At 37.8% G+C, this 26,258-nt stretch overlaps 1 long non-coding RNA gene across 1 annotated transcript in view; it reads left to right on the forward strand.

The window, feature by feature from the left end:
• Window positions 1-432: 432 nt before the first annotated feature.
• The window catches only part of LOC122423504, a 30,838-nt gene continuing 5,012 nt past the window's right edge, over window positions 433-26,258 (forward strand). Inside the window, exons 1-3 of the long non-coding RNA XR_006264163.1 lie at window positions 433-621; window positions 19,392-19,507; window positions 22,093-22,297. This is a non-coding gene — a long non-coding RNA (uncharacterized LOC122423504). The remainder of the gene's footprint in view (window positions 622-19,391; window positions 19,508-22,092; window positions 22,298-26,258) is intronic.

The raw sequence follows: 26,258 nt of genomic DNA on the forward strand, positions 1-26,258 counted from the left end.
TATTCTAATATTCCGTATCCTTAATATTGAGGTTGGAGTCCTTATTGCAACTTTGCACATACCCTACTGTTTGAACTAAAAACCCCAGGAACTACCTGTCTGAGATCTGAATGTATTCTTGGTCCCAAATCAATCTTGTCACTTCTCAGGAAAGCAACAGAAGATAATAAGTAGTATTCACCTGATTGCTTTCCTGCTCCGAGACAGCTGGTGACGCGTGTCTTCCTGATAACCAGGAGTTTCAGATCTGAGGCAGGGATAAAGAGAAACTCGGAGCTGGCAGAATCTAAATTTGACAGTCGATGGCTGAGGAGAGGGTCAGAAGGGATGGAATCTGTGACACGTATGAGAAAGGAACAAAATTTATCTGCTCTGGTTGCAATGATTAGATGTCTCTTTGTCTGGCTCTCCTACAGCGGTTGACTGATTGTACCTGCCAGCTGGCTAATATCATAATTAACAAAGTTGCTACTACGTCTGCAAAGTTTAATCGAAAAATTTGCCAGTGATATGATGGCATTGTCACAAAGATCACAAGGGACTCGGAGTCGACTTTCGCTCAAGGTGGAACGGCAGAGCTGTGGAGGCAAAATGAGAAATCTTGAACTTGTTCAGCCAAAGGTAGGTTTCTTTCATAATCCAACATCCTAGGCTCTCTTATTAAGATTTTTATTTGATGGTTAGTGGGCTTTTTTTGGTTGTGAGACTAGGACGATTCAGAGAAAGATCCATATGCTTCTTGAGCACTTACAGCACATTCTCAGAAAGCTTTGAGTTTTTTCCAAATATAGAAATTCAGAAATATAATGAAATAGCTTTTGATGCTGAGAATGGAATATAAAGCAATATATTTGCCTTTTATTTTATCTAGCCAATCTTTATCAGTTTACAGAATTACTGTTTGGTAACCAATATCAATTGAACAATTATATTGTATAGCACTTGGATTTATTTTTGTTCAGCAACGTAAAAGCTATTACTCCTCTTTATTCTACTGTGTCAACCTAGTTATAAGAGTGAATAAAAGCAATCGTAGTTATAGAATGTGTAAAGTTCTATTTCAGTTTCCAGAAATGCTCAAAGTGGAGGGGGAGGATTTCTAAGGTCTTAAGTCAAGCAAGAGATTGGGGCTTTTTCTTTGTAACACTCAGAAAAACCACTGCTTTTTGAGATCATGTGCTATTCCTCAATGCCAGTCTGGCCATTGACTATTGTACCTGTATTTTCTTTTTACCATGATTTGCTTTGCTTTATTGAATATTCATTCTCTGGGGAGTTTCCCAAATGATAGCCTTCACATATTGCTAATTAATGGAAGTGAATATTGATGAGAAGGGGCGTGCGCCTCTGTGTCTATGCTTGTGTGCTCCCTCTGAGTACAAAGAGAGAGGAAAGTATCTCAAAAAATCATGCGGGAGGCAAAGTTTGGGTTATTTATGCTGTGTCACAGCCCCGCTGTAATTCCAAGGCAGTCAGTTTGCAGTGTAATTGGGAGCAAATGTTAAGGGTCTTTTACTTTCCCTCCATGGTCATCTAGGCACTATGTCATGGCAGAAAAAAGTGCAATAATTTTTTTTTTATGTCCATTGCTATTTATCTTTGGTGTTAATAGCAATTTTAAAACATCATGAAATAACATTTCAGAAACAAATGAATGCACAGCACGTATATTTTTTAATAAGTCCATAAACTTTCTTGTGGTTTTATTCCTAGCCCTAAGGAGACTAGACATTCTGAATATGCTCATTTTTAAAACTTGACAAATTTCATATTCTCAAATATAAAAAATGAATCTTTTTTATGGGATTATAAATTGTAAAGTCTTTAGGAGTTGGATAGTTTACAAAACTGTTTATTGAAATTTTGGTTAAATTTTTACTTAATGCATTTCCAGTCTTCACTAAAATTTAATGACGTTGATAAGAAAAGCTAGAAGTGGTATTTTAAATCATGATTTTATTATATTCTGGACATTGCTTTTGGACGAGAATGTTATTCTCCTGATACAGTCTCTCTTTTTTTTTCTTTGACTTTACTCTCTCCCTTGGTAGTATGTGGCACGTAATAGGCACTCGATGCATTTTTATCGAGTGAATGAATTAATGAATTTGAGTCTTTCTATTGCTATTCAAATATTGTTAGCATCTGCTGCCTCTAAATCGATAACTTTTGAATGTGGTAAACATTATGGACAGAAACAAGTAGATGAATGACACAGTCACAGACAAGAGGGAGGATTAAGTTCCTAAAATAATATAATGTTGTTTTAACGTAAACCTCCATAATATTTTGTGTAATTGAGATTTGCTATTGTAGAAGCTCAGTTGGAGGAGCAAAGGTCTATGAGGATTAGAAAGGGCCAGGAAAGCAGTTCACAGCTGATGCACACGTTCTTTTAAACAGGATTATCTCCTGAGATGTGTAGAAATGAACTCTTGTCAGAGTTTCAAAGGAATTAATATTTTTGGTAAAATGTGCTAATGTAAAGAGTTAGAAGATTAGTGATGCATAATGAAAGCAATGCATTCTTTCACATGGAAATAGGAATATAATAGATGTCCTGCAGGTGATTGGGGCTGTAGCAATTTTATTCAAGATTAAAGTTTGATTGACCTTTGTTAGGGTGATTAACCCTTCTGAAATTAAAAGCCAGAGCGGAATTATGCCTGCCCATTTAAATGCAAACATTGAGCAGGTCGTATGTCATTCAAATAATAATAATAAAAAACCCTCCTATTTTAATTTTCATTTTTGCACATCTGAATGAGATGCTGCTTTGGAAGGATTATAGTTCAGGCAAAAGCAGGCTGGTAGCAGAGCATACAGAATAACATATAGATAATTGAGGGCACGTGGGAAGAGTCCTAGGTTTTACCCCCTCCCCATTCAAAGCATCAAAACCACCACCCCAACAAAAGCAGGGAGCCTGAAGACAGTCTTCACACATTTAGAATGTGTGTTCTCAATAGAAAAAGAATATAGAAATAGCTGGAAAAGGGTTGGAATAAGTAACAGTGACATCTCTATTCTTACCCAGTGCTAACCACTAAACTGCGTATTAGATCCTTATTAAATTCATATGATGCCTCCTGAAAAATGGGGGCTTTGGGGTATGGTTGCTTATGAAGCTGTTCACAAAAGTTGATTGTTTCCGATAACTGGAATTTTATTCCCCGTGGTCTCTCATAGTCTATAGATAGCATAGGTCTTTTCAAAAATGTTGTATGAGAAGCAAACTAGTTCTTTACAAAGCTTTTCAATGGCTTGGTTTTATTTCTCTTTGTTAAATTTTCTTGAAGCCTTGTGAAAAGTTGCGTATTCACGTTGCTTCAAAAAACTGATTCCATTTTTCATACTATATTAAATATTTTTATCCCTAAGTCAGTGAATATTTTTAGTTTTAGTTTCCACCACATGATGAACGCATCTTCCTTTTATGTATCTGTGGACTATTAAAATGATAATAAATGTTCTCTTCCTTCCATATGTAATTTATTTCTCTCTAGTCATCAAAGAAGTTAGTCTGAATGTTTCAAGGTAGAAAAGTCTAAGGTATTATAGTGTAAAAATTAGGAAGCCCGAGGTACTATAGTTTATTTTATATAAGCTTTTCATGTGCTCTTTTAACATCCTTAATAATGATAGGCTTCTACTCCAGGCCTATGAAGAAAGTCAAAGATGAAAAACTTGTGATAGACTGACTGAGATTATTCAGCTAACAAAGTGACTCTCACATCCTCCAGAGAATGGGATAATACCACGCAGCACAGACTAATAACATGCTTAACTAAGATCTGTTTGCTATAAGGATAATTTCCTAATTCTTAATCATGGGGTTAGTATTCAACTATAAATGGTAAACAAATACTTTCTGTACCTTGCCTGATAAAGTGTAGATTATCAGCTTTAGTTTTGGTACATTGAATTGTCAAACTTAAAAAAATATCCAGCTGTTCCCTGATAATATTTTCACTAAAAAAAAATAAACCCCACCGCTAAATCAAATCCCTAAAATAAACACCATTAATTCTTCAGACATATCAACAGTCTTCTCTAATTTGATTATTCTTGTTTCACCTCTTACCAGAACTGAATGAAGATAATTTGGGGCATTCTGATTTATTGTAAACACACCATTTTCTAAACATAAAGAGCTAATGTGCCAGGCTACTGATAACATCTTCTCTGTGTTGCCGTTAATTGTCAGCAGTCTTCCATAACACAAAATCATAGATCAGAGAAGAGAAATTCATATCATCTTAGGGTAGAAAAAAGAATTGGTGAAAGAGCAAAGACAAATAAGATTATATTTTGTTAAATCCAAAATCCAATCATTTGTGTTGCTTCAGTGTGTTTAGAAGATGTTTTTATTTCTTTGTTGCCTTTGTTTGTGACAATCCGTTCCCTTCTAATCCGTCCAGTCCCAGACCTGACATTTTCACTTTTAGTTGTGAAATAATATTCTTTGCCATTAACAGGCTGAAATTAATCTGTTTGACATTTTCATGGGACACATATTCTAGTTGGAGTCCTGTTCAATAAAACATGCAGTTTAAAAAGTGACCAATGGTGTTATTTTATATATCCTGTATTATTTGTCAGTCAGCAATTTAATTTCACAAAAATTTAGAGTAGGGTCACCATAAGCAATTTTATTGTTCTGGGCTGGAGAGGGAGAACAGGTGGCAAACTTGAGGATTTTCAGGGTTTTAAAAGTCAGTAATAGTGAAAAAAAAAGTCACACGAATTTTTCAAGATGTTATTCTCTTTAACAGACACTCATTCTGGAAAAAAAATTAGTGGGTTATGTCAGTCCAGTGAATTATTTTTTGTAATTTGTTTGACAAAATAATATGCTCTCAGACAATAAATGCTCTGATGTTGACTTTACAGCTAATTGGGAAGGTTAATTCCCTAGCTTTAGTTTTAAAGCAAATTGGAAGGTGCCCTAATACAGTGCAATGGCCTGCGGCCTATTGATGCATTACCTGCTATTTGTATTAAAATGATCACACCATAATCCCTTGAAAGCTGGAGAACTGCTTAATATAATAACTTTGACTAAAATGCCTTTAGCGTTTCTGGAGCCATCACTGTCTGACCTTTATTCCATTTCAACATTTACTGAGCACCTCCTATGTTCCAGGTACCCCCTTCAACCAAGGGAGGTGGATCTGTGAACCACATTTTATGAACCAGAAACCGAGACTCAAGGGTGGAGAATGATTTGCCTAACGTCACACAGCAAGTCAATGGTACAGCCTGGGTTGGAAGCCAGTGCCATATTTCAAGGTCTTTGAGACCGGAGCTGCCCTTGCATAGTAGTCTTCCACTTTGCCAAAACTTGCTTATTGTGAGCACAGGGATGTTTAGCACTTTCCCCAGATGAAGGAATTTCCTAAATCACAGGATCTTCAATGAAATGATGAATTCTCTCCTGATTCACTCCCAAGGAAGGAAGAGAAGAGGTGCTTTAGAACAGTTCAGATTATTCCAGGTGATGAACGTCACTTATTGGTTCATTTCATGGAGACCAGAAATTGTCCTCTGCAAATATTGGCCATTTAGTTCAGAAAAAAAAAAACACAACTTTTAGGCTCTTTTAAAAAATACGTTTACAATGTGTTTGCTTACCTATCTTTCATTTAAAATTCATAAATAATTGGGTCTAATAGAGTCCAAGTAAGAGGTACTTCATCCCCCCTCATCCACTTTGGCTGGTTGAATAGTTGGACAATCACTGATAAATATGCCCCCAAGTTTTATAATTCCTGCCTTTGAAACTGGATTTGAGCACAGAGTCTGTTAGATTTCTGTTCCATAGGGAATTGTCCAGTTGTTTATGCCAATTGAGTTTAAAGGAATATATGGGGAAATTTTTTTTGGTAAGTATTTTAAAGATACGAGTTCTATGGGGTGACTGCAATATGAGAAAAATACACCATGCTATTTAATGAAACAGTTTTGACTTTCATTTCCTCATTTAATATGAGAATAAAGGAATTAGCATGGATGAGTTAGAAAAAAAGTAAACCTCTAAAAAATTAGCCTCAGAGGTCCCAAAATTTGGGACTGACAGATACATTTTCCTTTGGAAATTTGTTCCACGTTTTGAAAGCTGGCTCTTTTGGTCTATAAATTCTCAGAGTGTGGCTCACAGAATTCCAAAGGTCCAAATATATCCCTGTATCTATCCACAGGGCCTAGAAAAGTGCCTGATACAGGTAGGTACTGAGGAAATGTTTGTTAAATTGGATTGAAAGTGACTATTACCATTAAATAAAGTTTGGGATGCTAACTAAACCCAGTGCTTCATTTAAAGGCCTGGTGTCTGCACTAAGAAATAATGTTTTAGACTTTCTAACTTCAGAGTTCGAAAAGAGAAAGGAGAAGTTGAGAGAGAGGAATACAGGTGTAGAGATAGTTATATTTTCCCATATGCATGTTAGGATTTTTGTTAAACGGTCCACTTTTTTCCTTTTCATAGCTTTACCTCTAAGCCTATCAACCTCGCCCAATCCTGACTTGTTAGTCACTAGTCACTTATAACCTACCAACAGGGAACTTAGCTTTTCTGAACTGATTAGAATATTTAATCAAAATGATACAATTGGATTATGTCTATAGGAATACAGGGAAAATAATTCACAATATTCATTTTGAAAATGAATGGAAAAGCAACTTAAGGGCACTACATAGAACCAGGAAAGTTTAAAAGTGTTTGCAGGAAAATAAGAAATTCTACTGTGATTCTAACTACAAATGAAATTACTTGGCAGCAGAGAAAATTAGTGTGTGATAAGATGAGATATACTGAGAGCATCTCTCCTAAGAGATGCTACACAAGAAGGGAGAGCAAGTTTGACCAACACCTCCACAAATGAGATAAGTACTTGAGCATTCATTAACCATTTGAGTCCTGTTTGATGATGATTAAACCCTTAGGTGGATGTGAATCAACTTTACTATGTGGAAACATTGAGGAAAACATTTATGAAAAATATGATCCAATTTCTGAAAATACAGGCCAATTAAAGTTTGAGTTTTTTTTTAATGCTGTCTGCATGATGTATATATTAATAAGTATGTCTATCCTCTCATTCTTCATCTTCTTAAGCAAAAGCAGATTTTTACTTATTGACATAATACTGAAGAATCTAGTTTTTCTCCAAAATTATACATTTTTTTGCATAAATGTGCCTAATTACCTGAATTCAGTTTTGATTAGCAGTGTTAATTGATGCAGCTGTGGATGGTATCTGTTTACCTAAATTACCATGTGCAAACAGCAATATGTCTGGAAGTGAATATGCTAAACTGAAAATACTAATTAGCTAAGACAGATTGTTATTCAAGTCACATCGTAGGGCTTTCTAATGAAAGCCTGGATGTGTCAGGGCTTTATGATATTCAGACAGAAATGTCTATATTACATATGATTTCTAAATTTAATTCATAAGAACAGATGGGATGTCAGCCAGGGTTCTTCTGCCTTATTCCAGTATTAATGTGAATATTTTACTCAACTAGAGATATATTCATATGTTTTTTGTAAGAAACTAGTTGTGTGCCTTTGTAAGAAACCGGTTGTGTGTTTTGACTATGTGCCAGCTTTGCACATTCAGAAACTTCTATTTCTTGACCAATATATTCCTAGATGGTATCCACCTATTGTCCCAAAGAGGAAGATAAATAAAACATCTTGCAAGTTTAATCACATCAATTGACTAATTTAATGAAATCAAGTAGCAGAAAGTTTAGTTAGAAAGACAGCTTACATTGAGTAATAATTTATGTGTGTTTTCTTGCATTCCAAATTAATAAATTAATAGTAATAATAATGAAAAAAGTTTGCTCATAGGAATCTTAAGAATCAGCAAGCAGTTTGCAGGGCTGAAAGGTGATTTCTCATTATCTTCAGATTTTCTTGCATCTTTAATCATTTAAAAATGAATAGAAAAGCAGTGCTTATTTTCAGCTACCCAGTTTTGAAGTATTAGAGTTTTTTCTGTGTCTGTGGTTCCCATTCCCTTTGTCCTAAAGCATGATCTGCTTTGCGTAAGGATTCTCTCCAAAGAAAGCATTAATCTTTTACTGTCTGCTGAGGTACTCAGCACTCATTAATTGCAGTGTAACTTAGATGTACCCAAAGATTATAGTACAAATCCTGGACATCATGTATTGAGGAAATAATGGACCCGTATTCCTTTTCCCAAGAGGCAAAATAACTATGCTTAATGCATAATAAGTCTCTTCTTCCCAAAGGCTGTGAAAATAAGGCCTTTTGACTCAAACTTAAGAGTTTAAGATCCCTTATTAGATGTTTTAAGATGGCATGAGCAAAATGGGGATAATTTTCATGATACAAATTTGAACATAATTATAGTTTGGCATATTTAATTTAGGTTTAAGTGAGAATTATAATTACCAAAAATTGAATTATTTCAATTATGCTAATTTCTATCCCCAAAGTTTTGTGTAATGTGGGTTCTCTAGGATAGGTTTAGATCCAGCAAAATTACAATAGAATCTACTACTAAAAATAAGGAATTTGTGAAAATGACTCTGCTGTAGTTACATTTTAGCTGCAAAATGTTAACACACTGTTAACTGGCCCAGGAGAACATGAAGTGCTTGAAATATCTTAAATCAAAGTAGAGAAAAGGAACATAATGCACTGCGTGGACCCTTTGCTTTTCCATTTTCTGTATCACTACCAACTGTAGCATAATATTGCTATTTGTTGTCTAATCAATAAAGCTAATCCCAGTATTTTTAAAATAAAATTCATGGATGTGACAGTTATGATTATTTAATAGTACGCTTTGAAAAGTCACCTTCAGAATTGTCTTGCCTTTGATAACCATTTGACATTAGTCTTTTCAAAGAGACTTAAGGTAAGATCCCTCTATTCTCCTAATTTCCTTATTCTTAAAAGCTTGAGGAGGAAGGTTTTCTTTCCCAGTGGCTAATTGTAGTTTGCTTATTGTTCTGTGGACAGTCCAAGAAAGTTCGTTGTTATAAAACCAAAGTGTGTTTGTGTATGTGTGTGTGTCCACATATTCATCAAATCACCTAAGTGAAGAGTTGAATTCAATCACTAGAGCCAGTCAACCAGTTTGATTGTCAGGTGTGTTTACTTTCTGTGCTGCTGGATTCACCAAAGCAACTGCTGAATTAATTTAAGTCTGCTTTTCAAGCATAGATAAAAGAAGAAATATCCTCTCTAGAAAGTTCAGCCATCTATTTTATTCGAAGCAATGTTTAGGGAACTCTTTGCTCACCATGATATTCTGTAAATACTATAGTAAATGAGTTTTTGTTAGTTTGTTGCCATGTATAGACATGAACTTGTTCTGTGTCATCATCTTTTCTAGAATCTTTGTTGACCTATGTGAGCATTTGTATGCGAGAACCTTAAAATGGGGAAACAGGTCAGTGATGTGAAATGTAGAATGGAGTTAAGGCATCTTATCAGACATTTCAATGAATTGTCTTTAGGCCAATCACTTAACTTCAGGGTGCAAATTAGTTAATTTTAAGAATAAATATAGCTCTCTTTCTAACTTATTAAGGATTTATCACTGGTGCCCAAGATTCAGTGGATCTGTAAATGAAATGTATGAATCTTTTCTTTGAACTTTAATTGGCATGTGGGGGAAGCAGGTCAGACTGAGTTAAAGGCTGAGGGACTTAATCCTTTGAAGAAATTTTTATTTAGTTTTATTGCTTCTAAGTATTGCTAATATATTCTAAGATGAATTTGACACTTTGCTTCATATATGCTGGTTTATTTTCAAAAAGGTAGACTGTAGGCTCCCTGAGGGATATATTTTACTTCTTTGTTAAATCTTCCCTTTGTCTTCATGCAGCTTTATCACAGGAGAAGTATTACATACAAGGGTTCTCCCTGAGCAAACTGTGGCCACCATTGAGTAAAAATCATGGCCATTAACCCCATTTATAAATCTTAGTAACTTATGTTACAGGAAACCATGTTTTATCTAACCTGGGGACTAGAAACCCTCTGAAGATATTTAAAATTTTTTAGGTTCCTGTTTATTTTGAAAAAAGTGAATATTTTTGATCAGTTTATGTTCTGGTCAAAGGAACCCTAACAATTCACAAAGGACAGAATTCATCTGAACTTACTCCCTGAAATGTATAACATAGGCTACATTTGAATTAATGCAAATTTCAGATGAATGGAATTTAAATTGGTAAACAAAACTTGATAGACAGACAGACCTAAATGCAGATTTTGCCTGTCACATTTCAGCAGTGTGATCTCGGGGCATTTTTCTCAGTTCTTCTGGGCCTTAGTTTACCGTGTCATGGAGAATCATACACACTTATAGGAGTGTTATGATGAGCAGATTGTATAGTGTATGCAAGCACCTTAACCTGATACCTGTCATCAAGCTGACATAAATAATAGACATAATTACTGTATACAATGCAGTAGTTCTGTATTAAAAACCAACAGAGGCAATTAGATGCTTTTAATGTGGCATTCATTAACTCTTAAAAAGTTTATCCATTAAACTGATTAAAATTCCCCACCAATATATACATACAAGCCCATTTTATCACAGGCATATATTTGTACATAAACGTATGTGTATACACATACACGTATAATTTGTATAAGAATGAAATTAAACACCTGGCTTCCCAAGGTATATGGTACATGAGTTTTCTTTTCCAATAGTTTCTTACAGCTACCTAACGCTTCATAGCTCAAAAATTATTCTGTACACCTTATCATATGTAATCTTCACAGTAACAAGATAAAGCAAATGGCATTTCATTCTTCTTTATAAATAATTTATGCAAAGATGCTAAGTGACTTAACCAATGCCTCTTACTATATTGAGGGGCGGGGCGGATAGGGGAGGGGCAAGGAAAATGCACTCAGAGTCGGTATCTGAACTGTTCGGAAAAAGGAAACTAACGATGCTGTTTCTCCATGCAACATTGGTAGAGGAGTGTCCTAAGAGAATATTACTACGTATACATGCAGGAACCACAGATGAGTATATTATGAAATCCAGGACATTATCCAGATTTTGATAGGTGGAGTAGAATTTGTTTCTTCTCAACAAACTTGTATTACGATATTCTGACTGGTTGCACTGTTCACACTAGTTAGACATTATCCTTTCCACAGTTATTACTAGGGCTTCTGTGGGTCTTATTTGCAAAAGCTAGGATCAGGAACTTAGGTCCCAGGCCTGGAAAAAGGCCCGGAGGTCCACACATGAGTGCACATCTAGGGATTTCTTAAGAGAGTAGCACCTGGAGCCAGATTTACAGAAAAATGTATTCTTCCTTCATGTAAGGAGCTAGCATAGGAGAGGGGAAAGACCCTCAAATGCCATCTCACCCATTTATAATTTGTTTAGCTAAGTTAGATTATTTCACTGATTCAACAAATATCTTACAAATACCTTGAATGTGTGAGATATTGCAGAAAGCACTGTAGGTATGTAAAACTGGAATTTAGAAAGATTCAATACCTTCAAGAATTTTAAATAACCATCCTGTCATTGTATACCTATTATTGCAACAGCGATGTACTTTGGGTGGTAAATTTTTCCTCCTTTAATTCCAAAGATATTAAATAATGCATTTGTCCATTCATGTATTCATTCGTTTAGCATGTACTCTTCCCTGCACTGAGTAGTGGAACATGAATGTGGTTTTTGAGCCTGGATGGCCTGGGTATACATGGATCACTGTGCTGTCTTAGTCACTCAGTCCTGTCTGACTCTTTGTGACCCAAGGGACTGTAGCATGACAGGCTCCTCTGTCCATGGGGATTCCCCAGGCAAGAATTCTGGCGTGGGTTGCCATGCCCTTCTCCCGGGGATCTTCCCAACCCAGGGATCAAACCTAGGTGTCCCACATTGCAGGCGAATTTATTACTGTCTGAGGTACCAGGGAAGCCATTTAATTCTCCTCTAATTATAGATGGGGCAAATTATTTGAATCTTCAGCTTGCTTATCTATAAATTTGGATTGATCATAAAAAGATTGATTTGGGAATTTATAATATGTATAAAGCACTTCCCATGTTGCAGGGTACACCTGAGTGCTATGATTTCTTGAACGTGAATGCTCTTCCACTCGAGGGACGTTAAAGTAGTTGGAATGTATATACACATACCTAGAGCAACTAGAGAATTCTAACAGGTGACTAAGTATAATCTAACAGGGTCCAGCCCCCGTAGGTGCTGACAGAATTTAGAAACAGGAAAGATTTTTTTATTAGGGAAGAGGAAACAGTAAAAATGCTTTCTGAATGGTGTGGCTCGAGATTCCAGCCATGCCTTTTTCAATATATGCATGCAGCCTGATGACCATCTCCCTGGAGACCACTGTTAATTTAGGAACCTACAACATCTGTGCAGTCTAAATAGGCCCAGAGCCCAAACCCCCAAAACACATAGAGCATGATTTCTTAGTCAGTGCAATTGAATAGGACCACATCCACACCCGGGCTTTGATTCATAAACTATATGGACCTAATTGACACCAAGTTGTTGCCTTCTCAGCTAGCACGCATGGCAGAGTTCTGGTGTATTTGGGCTTCTTCTAGGTCTGTATCCAGAAATTTCAAAGTAGATTTTCGTCATTAGCTTGTCAAGCTTGTCTTAAGCCCACTTAATGAGGTCTGCCAGTGGAATGCCTTTTATGTTCTGTGGCCTTTATGCTTAGCCTCAGCTACTCTCAACTGTGGCTGAGAAGCTAATGAAGTTACCATAGTGCTCGCTTGTCTGCTGCTTTTGAAAACACACCTCGTATGTGTTTGGGTATTTAAATTCTGTTTTCTAGCTTTTAGGGTTTATATTCTCGTAGTGCATTCAAGTGCTATGGAAATAAGACCAGATGGATGTGACAACCAGCCATTCGGGAAATTACATACACATTACATTTTTGAAAACCAGTATACATATGTCTTTCTGGATGCATTCATATGCTGGATTATTTTTGTTGCATCCAAATGGTTGGGATTTCAATGAACCAGTTACCTAGAATGTCAACTGGAGAATTCCTTTCAGAGGAAAAGCATGGCCTGCAGTGAGCCATTTTGTCAAACACAGCTGAATATGGAAACAGAATAAAGGTCACTCTGCATTTCTCTGTCTTCCTTTAGTTTTCTGCTTAGTAATCTTCACTGTAGACATTATACAATAAATTTGTTTGTCTATCATCCCCCTAGAATGTGAACTCTATAAGGACAGGAAATTTTAATACTGTATGTAGTGTTTAATACTATAGTGCTCAACATATCTTAAGCATCCGGTATGTGATAGTGAATAAGTTGGCTGTGACTGAGATAATGAAATGGTGTTTAATTCCCCCTTGTGCTAAAACCAGTATAACATGCGGGTTTTCTTTTGTCTCTTCAATGAGGACCATATGATTGTGAATAATGATGAATACCTAAATGCATAATGTTCACTATGTATCAGGCACTGTTCTAAGCACTCATAAGAACCTTTAGTGTCAGTTCAGTTCAGTCACTCAGTCATGTCTGACTCTTTGCATCCCCATGGACTACGGCACACCAGGCCTGCCTGTCCATCACCAACTCCCAGAGTGTACTCAAACTCATGTCCATTGAGTCAGTGATGCCATCCAACCATCTCATCCTCTGTCATCCCCTTCTCCTCTCGCCTTCAATCTTTCCCAGCATCAGGGTCTTTTCCAGTGAGTCAGTTCTTGGCATCAACTGGCCAAAGTATTGGCATTTCAACTTCAGCATCAGTCCTTCCAATGAATATTCAGGACTGATTTCCTTTAGGATGGACTGGTTGGATCTCCTTGCAGTCCAAGGAACCTTCAACAGTCTCCTCCAAGATCATAGTTCAAAAGCATCAATTCTTCAGTGCTTAGCTTTCTTTATAGTTCTTGCCTTGAGAACCCCATGAAATTTTTGAAGAAGGGAATAGCAAACCCCTTCAGTATTCTTGCCTTGAGAACCATTAGTGTGGGGCCTGTTATTCTCTCTATTTTATGGATTGGGGTATTTGAAGCACAAATACTATGATGTGACAGCCCAAATTCAAACTTATCAGCCTGTGCTTGTGTTTCATGTGCTATTAAAATGTGACTTCCAGGGTTTGAAAATAAGTCATCTCAGGAATTTATCCACCTTTTTCCATTAGCAAAATCATCACATAACCATGATTTATTAGTTCTGTGCTATTCTTAAATATGCTCTTCAGTTCAACCCGGTGGTGCAAGGAGAATTACTCATACTTTGCTCTAAGAAGTGGGAATCTGTAGAGGCAATCACTTTTCTTATTTGCCTTACCCTCTTCATTGGTTTGCTTCCTTATGAGCTCCTACATGGAAAAGATACTAGATGATAAATGCCGTAAATAAATATTTCAAGTTTCTGTGCTCATTAAGATATTATGTTAATAAGCCCAATGCATATCGTCAAGCTAAATGGAACTGTTGGTATTGGGGATTCTATCTTGGCTCACTCATGGTTAGTCAAGTTTCATTCTTACTGACACAAGTAGTGATGGAATAACCAAATTTAGATTTGAGATAAAAACATAGAACTTTGATGAACAAATGTGTCTGCCCAATTGAGTTTATTTAGGTTGATGAAAGATAAGTGTCTATATCTCAGCACAGAACTCTCGTGGTGGTATAGGATTTGTCTCAGGTGAAAGCCAGAATGGAATTGTTAATTCCTTACTATTTGGCAAAAATCACCTCCAAACACACAGGTATTCAGGGTGTGGACAGTATATGGAACGAAATGGCTAACTGATCTTCAGAATAGCAGTTTTCAGAGAGATGCTTTTGTGTATTGAAAGCAGAGTGTTCCATGGCCCCAAGGACCGTATTTCCCCTAGAACTGGGGGTTGTGTTCAGGACCTGTGTGTTTCCCTGCAGCCTTCCTTACTGTCTGTCCACAGGGAAGGATTACTTTACCAGCTCATTTCCCTGACACCTTCTGATATTAGTCCAGGCATTCAAGTCAAACTTCCTCCATTCCTTCTTTTCCTGAGTCTATAAATTCCATGAAATCCCATTCAAAAATGAAATACCTTTATTTGGGGTTTACATAGTCCATTTATTTCTTTTGTGTAATCTGCATTTATGTGGTAAGCAATTTTAGTATTACTTAATATGGTAGGTCATATGTGAATGGTCTAGTGGTTTTCCCTACTTTCTTCAATTTAAGTCTGAATTTGGCAATAAGGAGCTTATGATTTGAGCCACAGTGGGAATGAGAAATAGATTTAAGGGACTAGATATGATAGACAGAGTGCCTGATGAACTATGGATGGAGGTTCATGACATTGTACAGGAGGCAGGGAGCAAGACCATCCCCAAGAAAAAGAAATGCAAAAAAGGAAAATAGCTGTCTGAAGAGGCCTTACAAATAGCTGTGAAAAGAAGAAAAGTGAAAAGCAAAGGAGAAAAGGAAATATATATCCATTTGAATGCAGAGTTCCAAAGAATAGCAAGGAGAGAAAAGAAAGCCTTCCTCAGTGGTCAATGCAAAGAAATAGAGGAAAATAATAGAATGGGAAAGACTAGAGATCTCTTCAAGAAAATTAGAGATACCAAGGAAACATTTCATGCAAAGATGGGTTCGATAAAGGACAGAAATGGTAGGGACCTAATGGAAGCAGAAGATATTAAGAAGTGGTGGCAAGAATACACAGAAAAACTGTATACACAGGAAAAAAAAAGATCTTCATGATGCAGATAATCATGATGGTGTGATCACTCACCTAGAGCCAGACATCCTGGAATGTGAAGTCAAGTGGGCCTTAGGAAGCATCACTACGAACAAAGCTAGTGGAGGTGATGGAATTCCAGTTGAGCTATTTCAAATCCTAAAAGATGATGCTGTGAAAGTGCTGCACTCAATATGCCAGCAAATTTGGAAAATTCAGCAGTGGCCATGGGACTGGAAAAGGTCAGTTTTCACTCCAATCCCAAAGAAAGGCAATGCCAAAGAATGCTCAAACTACTGCACAATTGCACTCATCTCACACACTAACAAAGTAATGCTCAAAATTCTCCAAGTCAGTATTCAGCAATACTTGAACCATGAACTTCCAGATGTTCAAGCTGGATTTAGAAAAGGCAGAGGAACCAGAGATTGAATTGCCAATATCCACTGGATCATTAAAAAAGCAAGAGAGTTCCAGAAAAACATCTATTTCTGCTTTATTGACTATGCCAAAGCCTTTGACTGTGTGAATCACAACAAACTGTGGAAAATCCTGAAAGAGACGGGAATACCAGACCACCTGACCTGCCTCTTGAGAAATCTGTATGCAGGTCAGGGACCAACAGGCAGAACTGGACATGGAACAACAGACTGGTTCCAAATAGGAAAAAGAGTACATCAAGGCTATATATTGTCACCCTGCCTATTTAACTTATATGCAGAGTATATCATGAGAAACGCTGGGCTGAATGAAGCACAAGCTGGAATCAAGATTGCTGGGAGAAATATCAATAACCTCAGATATGCAGAAGACACCACCCTTATGGCAGAAAGTGAAGAAAAACTCTTGATGAAAGTAAAAGAGGAGAGTGAAAAAGTTGGCTTAAAGCTCAACATTCAGAAAACTAAGATCATGGCATCTGGTCCCATCACCTCATGGGAAATAGATGGGGAGACAGTGGAAACCATGTCAGACTTAATTTTGGGGGGCTCCAAAATCACTGCAGATGGTGATTGCAGCCATGAAATTAAAAGATGCTTACTCCTTGGAAGAAAAGTTGTGGCCAACCTAGACAGCATATTAAAAAGCAGAGACATTGTCAACAAAGGTCTGTCTAGTCAAGGCTATGGTTTTTCCAGTGGTCATGTATGGATGTGAGAGTTGGACTATAAAGAAAGCTGAGCGCCGAAGAATTGATGCTTTTGAACTGTGGTGTTGGAGAAGACTCTTGAGAATCCCTTGGACTGCAAGGAGATCCAACCAGTCCATCCTAAAGGAGATCAGTCCTGGGTGTTCATTGGAAGGACTGATGCTGAAGCTGAAACTCCAATACTTTGGCCAGTTGATGCGAAGAGCTGACTCATTTGAAAAGTCCCTGATGTTAGGAAAGATTGAGGGCAGGAGGAGAAGGGGACGACAGAGGATGAGATGGTTGGATGGCATCACTGATTCAGTGAACATGAGTAAACTCCGGGAGTTGGTGATGGACAGGGAGGCCTGGAGTGCTGCAGTCCACGGGGTTACAAAGGGTCCGACACGACTGAGCGACTGAACTAAACTGAATTGAATATGGTAGGATATCAATTCCTGCCCCTACTAACTGAGACAATTTATGCAAAAGTGCTTAAAAGCCCAGTAAATGACATCTGTTATTAGGCATCTATGCCTTGTAAACATCCTCAAATACACTGGAAGAAAACTAAAGAAATCCATTTTACACAAGAACTTTCGGATGAACCCATGATTTTTCCCATTCAGTGTCAGATAACCAAAATCATATGTTTATGATTTAGGTTACAGTCTTGGACTTCGATATCATACTCACTCTAGTCTGCTTCCTCATATCTTTCCTTTATATATTATGAAATTACCTGGTCCTCATCTAACAGTCAGGTGTCCCAGGTAGCACTAGTGGTGAAGAACCCACCTGCCAATGCAGGAGACATAAGAGACACAGGTTTGATCCCTGTGTCTCCAGAGGTCGGGAAGATCCTCTGGAGGAGGGCATGGCAACTCACTCCAGTATTCTTGCCTGGAGAATCCCATGGACAGAGGAACCTGTCAGGCTACAGTCCATGGCGTCGCAAAGAGCTAGATATGACTGAAGCAACTTAGCATGCACATATAATGATATACACCCATCATTACAATATGACACAGAGTATTTTTATTGCCCCCAAATCCCTGCTCTGCCTATTCATTTTTCACCTCCCCAGTCCCACCCCTGGCAACCACTGATCTTTTCTCTGTGTCCATAGTTTTGCCTTTTCCAGAACTTCTCATAGTATTGGCTTGTTTCATTTAATAATGCATATTTGAGGTTCCTCTTGGTCATTTCTGGCTTGATAGCTCATTTCTTTTTTAGTGTGAATAATATTCCGCTGTCTGAATATACCACAGCTTATTTATCCACTTGCCTACCTAAGGACATCTTAGTTGCTCATGTCATGGAATTTGATGAGGAAAAAATCCTAGGGATATAGAAGTTTTATTCATTAATGTTTGTAATATTGCAGTAATATTACTATGACTCCGCACAAATATGTCTAACAGCTTTAGCACTGAAAAGATGAATGTGGCGTGGTTTTTATAAATTATATGTGTTGTTGGGTGGAATGAAAAATGAGAATGGCCCAGTTTTTATTTAAACAACAGTATACCAGGTGACAAAACATTCAAGATAATAGCAAGGCCATATCTGTGAGTGTAACGTTGAGAGCTTAGTCATTGCAGGCATAAGAGGAAGTGAGAAATGGTTTAGGAGAAATGAAACAGATATACTTCAATGATTATTATTACAAACTTTTGTTCTTTTTCTATCATACATCCCAAATTTGGATGCCATCTTCATCCTCCAAGTGCTTGTATCATAGAAGAACATCAATATTTTTGTTAACTTATTTTTCCTTATCACTGAGAATATTTGTGTGTGTGTGTGTATATATATATATATATATATATCTGATTATAAAGATTTAATCTTTTCACATTTATGGTTTTAATCAAGGAAATGTTAGTGCCAGAGTAAATTTTTGTGACTTTGACTATTTTGTTGTTGTGAGAGTGAAGAAAAAATATTTTGATCCTATAAAGAGCAAATGAAGAAAATTCTACTAACTGAATATTAAAAATAACCAGTGGAGGTTGACTCAAAAGGTTTACATTTATTTGATCAAACTCTAACTGACTCTAAGTTCTGAAAGCAGAAACTTTGGAGGAATAATGATAGAATGATTTGGGAACGTTGACCGAAGGGGAAAAAGATATTACAATCTGCAGAAATAGAGGGCTGCTCATTCTCTGCTACTCATCTCTGAAAATGATGCTAGAACAAACACATATGCACATCATTAGCTTTAAAACCAGGCCCTGTAACAAGTCAAAATATTCTTATGGGAAGAAATCGGTAGACCCTCAAATCCTTTTTGGATTTCAGGAGAGAACATGTTTTACCTTATCGTATGACTGGTAGAGTGTTGAGAATACCTGTTGTGTACATGTGTTTTTATTTGATTTGTGAACAGGCCCGTTCCCTTAATAGCCACAGGAGCCATTCTCAGAAGGCACACAGGCAATCAAAATATTTTCAAATCCCGAGAGCCACAGAAACACTAACTTTCGGTTTATTCACTGGGCTGTGCCTTTCTAAACATTTTCTTTTTTAAACTGGCCCTAAAGGGCAATAAACTAGGCCTCCACTAAGCCTGAGCAAATAGAAAAGAAGAGGATTAAGTGGAATGTCCTGCAAGAATGTCATGCAGATGGGGTCTGTCTCAAGACCGATGGCCCTTCAGGTAAGTTTAAACAGGACCATTGCTCTGTGTTCATACCAATCAGCCAAAACTTACTCAGCAACATGTTTATTACAGACTCGAGTAGGTAGCATACTTGTTAACAAAACATACATATGAGGGGTTTTCTTTCTCAGTTCCCTCCCTCCCAGTCTCATTACTATGGTCAGCAGTGTGCTGTGTCTTAATAAAGCAATATAAATGTTGAAGAAATTGATGGGTAATTTTTTTTAAAACTGAAAAGGTAACTGTTGACTTAGAAGCAGGCATTGATAACAAAGGGTAGTTTCAAGATCAGTACTCTGCAAAAAGAGAGTGAAAATGCCATGAGCCAAGTTGGAATTTCAGATCTCTGCAGAATTCAGTATTTTGTAATGAATGTTTTCTTTGCTGTTTTATATTCCGAGAGACCAGGTTAAGTAATTAGCATCCATTATAAGTTCAAAGTTGAAAACAAATTGAGAAAATCAAATGGTATTATGGCAAAAGAGCCTTTCCTAAAGTTCTAAATGCTTGAGAGCCATTAAAAGTAATGAAATATTATAGGAATTGAAATAATGTAGATAGTGTCCAAATATAGGGACATCGGCTATGTTTTGACACCCTGGCATGGAACTTGTTCAGGGAATTCACCTGTGTCAGATAATTTAAGATGTAGTTGACAAATCTTGACTTCCTTTGAATTAAATTTAAACACACACACTTGGCTTTGTGAGATGAAATTTATCTGTAGGATCTTTATTTTCTTGCCTTTATTATTTCCAGTGTAATTTATACTGTCACCTTCATAATCCCCTGCCACCAGGGCTCCAAGACAAAACATACTTTTGTAGTATCTCTCTTTGTTCAATGTCTTTCGGCCATATGTTCACCCACATATCAGCCAGGTAGGATTGGGGAAGTGTGGTTGAAAAGTAGGCTTACCAAATCCCAGAAACCCTAGATTATTGAGTTTTCACCTAAGTTGCTGAGGAAAGTAAGTTGAATTACCTTTATTGAGCACCTATTATATTCCAGCTTATATATACAGTTCTGTTCAGTCACTCAGTCGTGTCCAACTGACTCTTTGTGACCCCATGGACTGCAGTATGCCAGGCTTCCCTGTCCATCACCAACTCCCAGAACTTACTCAAACTCATGTCCATTGAGCCGGTGATACCATCCAACCATCTCATCCTCTGTCGCCCCCTTTTCCTCCCACCTTCAATCATTCCCAGCATCAGGGACTTTTCAAATGAGTCAGTTCTTCACATCAGGTGGCCAAAGTATTGAGTTTCAGCTTCAACATCAGTCCTTCCAATGAACACCCAGGACTGATCTCCTTTAGGATGGACTGGTTGGATCTCCTTGCAGTCCAACAGACTCTCAAGAGTCTTCTCCAACACCACAGTTCAAAAGCATCAATTCTTCAGCACTCAGCTTTCTTTATAGTCCAACTCTCACATCAATAGGTGACCACTGGAGAAACCAACCACTGCTATCTGAAAAGTGGAGCATCTTATGGCATAAACAAAGAAGCAGTTACCTGGGACACATCTTGGTAACTGATGCACAGAATAAGTCGAGATAAAACCCAGATGCTCACAGACGAGGTTCAGAGGTACAGAGCCTGGATGCAGAGACACAGAGCGGAGGGAAGAAGCTGGGCGGGACTGACCTCAGTGCAGGAATACGCTGCCTCTAGAACGGCTCACTGCACGACAAACAGCAACTACTCTTCTTGCTTTTCCCCTTTTTCCATAAGAGCAAAAATCCCCTTAGGATTTCTAAAACAGATACTAATATAGGTCTTTCATAAAAGTGAATTGGCCTAAACTTTCAAAAATCAGAGGACACCTGTATAACCTCTGATTGATACACAACAACCCAGAAAAGTAGACCGCACTATCACTATTTTATAGATGAGAAAACAAAAAGTGTGTTTAATGTGCTTTTCCAAGGTTACCCAGATCAGATTTTTAAATGACGATTGACTCTAAAGACCATATTCTTTCTCTCACAACACAGCATGCTTGAGAGACTGTACCAACTCAAACTATAAAAAGAATCAGTGGTGTTCATGGTCTGCTGTTAACAAACCCAAAGCCCTGTTCTGCTGGCCCCTGAGTCCTCCTGGTACTTGAAATGACCAAGCCTGGCATTTCTTATGCCATCTTGGGGAAGAGATAACATTAGCTAAAGGAGGGAAAAATTGGAAAAAGAGAATATTAGCTCTGTCTATTTGGTGATGGCTCTTAGAGGAAATAAATGGAAGATACATGTTTTCCTGTTAATTTTTTCTGTTTAAAAGAGAACAAGGGGCCTGGGGTGAAGAGCAAATAGAGAATACTGATGCTGTGATAATGAGCCAAAGAGCGTTGGTTTGGGGCTTATTTCTCTATTGCCCTGGTCATTTCATCCTTCACAGAATGAGAATATCCTGTTCAGCTTTCAGGCTGGGGTTGTCATGCGAGAAGAGTACGATAATTTCATCCTTTTCTGTAACTTTCTTTTGGGGATAAGCATTTTGGTTTTCTGCTGTTTATTATTTCAAAGGCATCTATATGCTAATATGTTTTATGCTAATTATTTTCATGTTTTCCCCTTAGGTTGTGCTTCATATAACCCACCAGGGAGGATCATCTCTCATGAAAACTTTCAAATTTGATTTTGAAAATTATTCAGAAAAATTTAAGCCATGCTATCTCCCAGGGTAGGAAAGAATATGCTCTAGAGACTTCTATAATTCAAAGGCAATGGACTGGGATAACATTTAAGTTATCAGGCTGCCAAAATCCTCTTGAGAACAGCCAGGTACACAAAACATTTAACACTGTGACACTGAAATGTGGGAAGAATAATTAAAATAAAAATCTAGTAACAGGCTTTCAGAAATCACTAAAGTACCGTTTGATCCAGAGAGGAGAAAGGAAAGGCTGTTTTCATTCTCCACCGCGTCTGAGGTGTGCTAACTGCTTCTGTTACTATGAGTATCATGTTTTAATTGTATGTCAGCATTCCTTAGTGTCATTCCTAGAAATTTAATTGTAATGATATTAATGCCTGAAACAGTTTGTGCTTACAGGGAGAATAAGGTGAGAGAGGTTTTCGTATAATGAGCTAGCTTGATGTTTTCTTCCAGTTTTTTTTTTTTTTTTGTTACAGAGATTTTTTTTTTAATGAAGTTTCAATTTAGAAAGTAGGTTACAATTCTGGAGGAAAAAAACCTAGAAGTCAGTCAATTAACCTGTCTTTAAAAACCTTTTTGCAGGCATCTTCTTTTGAAGATAGCCAGGTCTTAAAAACTGATTCCTCAATATGAGATATTAAAACTTTATTTTTAAAGTTTTTTGTATTACAACTTTACATTTTTTGTTTGGTTCGGAAATGGACTTGTTTTGTTCCCAAGCACTTCAGGGATGCAAAGAAAAGGTCCCCATTTCCCACTCCTCTGCATTGTTCTCTGCCTTGCTCTGTGTATAAGGAAAGAAAGGATTCAGAAGCGCTGGGGGAGTCACAGTCCAGATTTCGGTTCATTTTGTGGGCTGTCTCTTTTGCACCTATTCCTCTCTCCACCTTTGTAGCTGCACCCCGTTTCAATTCTCTTTTTCAAATGCTTTCACTTTTAGAGCTCAGCAGGGTCTCCATCCTGCCAGAAGTGCGGCCCAGCTGCTGCTCTGTCTCCTCTTGATTCATTCCAATGCCTCTTGACTCCAAGATAGCTTTGTCAGCAGGAAAGTTCACTTTCGGGCTTGGAAGAAAGGTCTCCTTCTGGAAGGGGGCCTGACAAGTAAGCTAGACTCTCCCCCAGAGAGGAAGGGCTCAGAGTCAGCCTCCAAAATGCAGATGAAGGCAGATCCCTGGACAATCTGTTCTGGGACTGCCAACCAGCATTTCAACACATAACTGTCATCACCTCTCTCCAAACAGGAAGAATCATTGCTAGGGATATGTTTGGTAAATTGGTTAGAATAAACGATTGTCTGTTAAAGGTAAAATAACATTTTCTTGAAACCTGGCTGTGTTTGGTACATTCTGTTGAAATAAAAGACCTGCAGTAGTTTATGCGCTAAACTCTGGTGACCCATCATTATTTTCCTTTCATTCCATTTATCTGTCAGTGACAATAACAAAATAGCTACACATTTTCCCTTTTAAAGTTGTGTTTAGAGAAGGATCCCTTGAGCTAACGTATTCGATCTTAATGCAGCCCCAGCTGAGAAAAAACTTTCTCTTCTTGCTCTTCTCTGAACATAATTCAAAGGTAGTTCAAATAGAAAAGCAATTTGTGTACAATTAGGCTCCAAATTTATGAGGTATAGGTGAACCATGCAATTTGATTAAGGAGGCTGCTATGAGTGTATTATTCCCTTCGAGAACTAAATTCCATGAGGACAGAAAGGAGATCTATCAACAACTGTTAGCCTGTAGTGGCTCTAGGGGGGCTTCTCAGGTGTCACCAGTGGTAAAGAATCAGCCTGCCAATGCAGGAGCATAAGACATGCTGGGTCGGGAAGACCCCCTGGAGGAGGGCATGGCAACCCACCCCAGTGTTCTTGCCTGGAGAATCCCATGGACAGAGAAGCCTGGGGGGCCACAGTCCGTGGGGTCGCACAGAGTCAGACACAACTGAAGCGACTGAGCTTGCACGCACACAGCTCTAGAAGGGGGCTGTGGTTGGTGACTTGACTCAAATATGTGGTGGGCTTGACTCCGTCTATCTGAGCAGTGAGATCAGCTCAACATGCTCCAGAAATGCTGTATGATCTGAGGAGAGTAGCACAGCTGGGTTAACATGACTTTGAAATGATAGGGACTAGAATCAGAGAACCTGGATTTGCATCCCATATCAGTACCTTTGAGTCATCTGACCTGGATGGATGAGTTTCTTGACCTCATTCTCCCCATGGATAATATAAAAGTCAGATACATCCCGGCACACTGTGTGTGTGTGTGTGTGTGTGTGTGTGTGTGTGTTAGTCGTTCGGTCATGTCCAGCTCTTTGCCACCCCATAGACTAGAGCTCCCCAGGCTCCTCTGGCCATGAAATTTTCCAGGCAAGAATACTTGGGTGGGTAGCCATTCCCTTCTCCAGAGAATCTCCCGACCCAGGGACTGAACCCACATCTCTTTTGTCTCCTGCATTGACAGATGAATACTTCACCACTGTGCCACCTGGGAAACCCACATGGATAATATGGGAGGAAAAAAACCATACTGATTGTTTTAAGTGGGATGTAAGGATTAAACGAGATGACATATTTTCATGGTGCCCACGGCTCAGACATCCTCAATGATTGTTACTTCTATTTTATTATCACTATTCTTACTTGTAAATGATAGTTTTAGGATTTTTATGATCATTATAATCATTAGTGGTATTAATAGCAATGTGAAATATTCAAACTTTTTCCTTATGGAGAACTTAGCTGAAATTCAAAGATGCACACACTGGGTACTTTCTTCACTAGTCATACGTTTCCTGTGAAATGAAGATGTGGACAGGCTTAAGCTTTAAATGATTCACTGAAATCCTCTGGAATGCCAGTGATTCACTGGAAGTCTTTATACCATCGATAGCTTTTGGTAAAACTTTTTTCACGGTCAAATCTAAGATTTTGCACAAGTTGAAAAAATGTTTTAAGTCTGTTAAATGTTATTGCTTGTATTAACCAATGCCAAGTATTCAGTAATATATAGAAAAAGTCACTTGCTCAAAATTTTTACACTCACTGCCAAGAATTCAGCTATCTAGCTAATGAGCTGTCTTTTTCACTTGTCTTTTCTGTACCTAAAATTATGAAAACTTCTAGTGTTGCTGGTATGAGTGATCTTGTTGATTACAGGGTACAGTTTGAAATTCCTGAATTGCATGAGGTGTGGGATTGCTTAGAATAAAGTCTTTTAGAGGAAAAGCCATCTTGCTGGTCGATAAGCTCCCTCAGTAGTGAGCTGCCAGGTCATATTCATGGAGCCAGATCATCTTATGAAAGCATGCAGTCAGGTCTCAAGGTCATTAGACATCTCACTTGCTCGCAAAATGGGAGAAGAGAAAATGGGTTTGTGCTTGCCTCCAAACAGGTGGCTATTCCCATACAGAGAAGTCAGATGTTAATTAAACCATTGCAGGGTTAGAATAGATCATGCCGTTCTGGTTTGAAAAGTCAGCATTGACTTCTGCAGTTCCCCCCCACCCCCCCCAAAAAAAAACAAAATCCACAAATGCATTTGCTGACAAAGTTTTTATTAAATGCAAGTCACATTTAAAGTAAAAAGAAAAATATTTTTTCGTTGTCTGTAGAATGACTTTAGTCACAACAAAGACTTCATTAAAATAATATCTTGAGTGTATGTTTCAATTGTGATCCTTGGGATTTAATTTTTTATTTCATTTTCATCCTGTGCTTTCTCTGTTTCATGAAGCCAGCCCTCAAAGTAAATGCTTACAGTAAATTAACTCTGGTGTATTTTAAGGTATTTCATTTTAAATATTCACACTTGGATTAAAGCGCAGCATCATCTACCTCTCACAGTGCTTGGCATGTAATAGAGGCTAAATAAGTAGCATTACCAATAATGTAGCGTTTCTAGAGCCATAGCAATACTCTCCTGATTTCCTTTCCATTCTGCCATTCTTCAGTGTAGTTGGTGTAATTTCCCCTTGAACGGGCAAGATTTCGGATTGTTCACAGTCACAAGTAAGAGAACAAAGTAAGAGAGATTTTCATTTATAAGATTGCCTTTCTCTTATCTACTAGTCTTGCCTCCCAGACTG

Source organism: Cervus canadensis, chromosome 21, assembly GCF_019320065.1.
Source record: "Cervus canadensis isolate Bull #8, Minnesota chromosome 21, ASM1932006v1, whole genome shotgun sequence".
In the NCBI taxonomy this organism is placed as follows: domain Eukaryota; kingdom Metazoa; phylum Chordata; class Mammalia; order Artiodactyla; family Cervidae; genus Cervus; species Cervus canadensis.